Source organism: Fukomys damarensis, unplaced genomic scaffold (assembly GCF_012274545.1).
Source record: "Fukomys damarensis isolate Sample0158 unplaced genomic scaffold, DMR_v1.0_HiC HiC_scaffold_12, whole genome shotgun sequence".
Lineage (NCBI taxonomy): Eukaryota > Metazoa > Chordata > Mammalia > Rodentia > Bathyergidae > Fukomys > Fukomys damarensis.
In genome coordinates, this window is record NW_022900924.1 from 13,511,812 (window position 1) to 13,513,811 (window position 2,000).

General features: G+C 48.5%; 1 long non-coding RNA gene across 2 annotated transcripts in view; it reads left to right on the plus strand.

Annotated features, from left to right (window-relative positions):
• The first annotated feature begins 14 nt into the window (after positions 1 to 14).
• The window catches only part of LOC104848242, a 9,715-nt gene continuing 7,729 nt past the window's right edge, over positions 15 to 2,000 (plus strand). Inside the window, exons 1-3 of one of the 2 annotated variants that reach the window (XR_776360.2) lie at positions 15 to 376; positions 1,409 to 1,487; positions 1,609 to 1,694. This is a non-coding gene — a long non-coding RNA (uncharacterized LOC104848242). Of the gene's footprint in view, positions 1,488 to 1,608; positions 1,695 to 2,000 lie in introns of both variants that reach the window. The other variant, XR_776359.2, reaches the window with a different exon arrangement.

Here is a 2,000-nt window from a genome sequence, read left to right on the forward strand (position 1 = left end):
AAAAAAAAAAAAAAAAGTTAAAATCCTCAGCCTTTTGGGTTCAGGGTCGTTATCCAGAGAACATGTGCGATGTACAAGGTCCAGTCTGCAGAGTGCCCATCAGTGTTACTCTGGGTCCTTAGCTTTTCCTTTCCTTCTCTTAGCTGTGTTTCTTGGAATAACTTTCTTTCACGTTTCTGGGTGCTTCTCTGCAGGTGGAAAGCCTCTATGCAGAAAGCATGGTGGTGTCACATCGAGGATCTGACCTGTCCCTTTGTCGCTGCAGAGCCGTGAGCAGATTCCTGAGTCTCCCAGAACCTTACCTTCCTCCTCTGTCAAGGGGAGTAAGCGCTCCCCGCTTCTGGAGCCGCAAGTGTTTTCCAGAGGAGCGAGTGAGGTAGCACCGGCCATGGAGCCCGATGGCCATTACGTCCTCTCTCTCCTGTTCCCCTGCCTGGGTCTGTGTCCCCTCTACAGAGGACCCTATCAGTGCTGGTATGGGCGGCTTGACCTGCTGCAGTTCATTTCTCTGCTGAGTCATTTAGTCATCCATCCACCTGTCTTCCGTCTGTCTGTCCGCCCATTTATCCATTCCTTCATCTGTCCCCATCCACTTATCATCCATCTGTCCATCTGTTCAGCTCTCACACAACCACCCACCCATCTTCCATCCATCCATCCACCCTCCACTCCCCGGCTCATTGATTCCATTCAGTGTATAATACATGGTTGCCTAATCACGCCTCATACATTTCTACTGGATAGTTTCAGGAACAGAAAGCAGCAGTCAACACAACAATGATCACAACATGGCTTTGGAAACATAAGCTTCTTCCTGCCAGCTTCCTTGGGGAGCAGGTGGTTCTGACCTTGAAGGCAGGACGTATGGAACCAAGAGTACTTTAATGGCTTTTAAACTGGTTTTACCAGAATCTAAAGACTCTGGTTGGGCCAAGGGGATTAGAGGGAGAACTGTGACTTCACACAAAGGAACTGTCCTTCTCATCTGCTTATATATAGGGGTCTCCGTTTAAGATTTGATTTAGAAAAAATAAGTGTCGATCTGCTCAGTAAAACTCTGCAGTAGGAAAACAGCTTTAATTGAAAGATGGGGAGAGCCGAGCCCTCCTGTCTCTCTGTCCTCATGGTGTCGGACTTGGACTCAGGAAATCTGGGTGTCTTCACCCCTGAGGTGGGTGCCCTGTGACCCTGCTCATCCCTCGCACAGTCACGCATTTCAGATATGAAAGGAAAGTGGAGAAAGATTGTTTTCCATCTTGCTAACCATAGAATAAAAATAAAATCACTCACCTGCACAGAGCTTTTAGTACTCAGCATGCTATGTGCTAAGAATTAAATGGATGCTTGCATTTGACCCCCTAAAACTTGTGTGGTGGGTGCTGTGATTATCTTCGCTCATCTGAGGAAGGAGCTGAGAAGAAGAGGCATCCATGCACCCGTGCAGTCAGTGGTGAAGCTGGGATCTGAACGCAGGAATCATCACCAAGGTACACCCTGCAGGCAGGAGGAGGGTGCTCAGTATCTGATGGCCGCAGGGGCACTGGGGAAGGGGTTTCAAACGGGGCTGTGTCCGCATCTCTTGCTCAGTCCATTCATTTTCTCTTTCAGATTTTACAGTGAGCACAGGGGAGACGGCGGGGCTGTAACCTCCAATGACCTAAAACTTCCGATTCTTAGACTGAGAAAGGACAGCGGTGAGTATTTTTCAGACTGGCTCCCGCAGGCCCCCACGTATCCCTGTCTCAATTTTTCCCTGGATGTGATGAGAGGCCCCCGTTATGCAGAATTGGCTTCATGTCAGAGCTGACCAGGTACAAACTGCGGGGCGTCATGGAAGTGACTTCCCTTCTTGGATTCTCCGCTTCCTCATTTGTAAAAGGGAAATAGAAATACGAAGCTCTATTTCAAATTTAAATGAGAAAAGCATCTAAGATGTTAGCGGGTCTGACATATAGCAGTCACACAAAAATATTAACTATCATCACCCCCCTCCCCTCCCC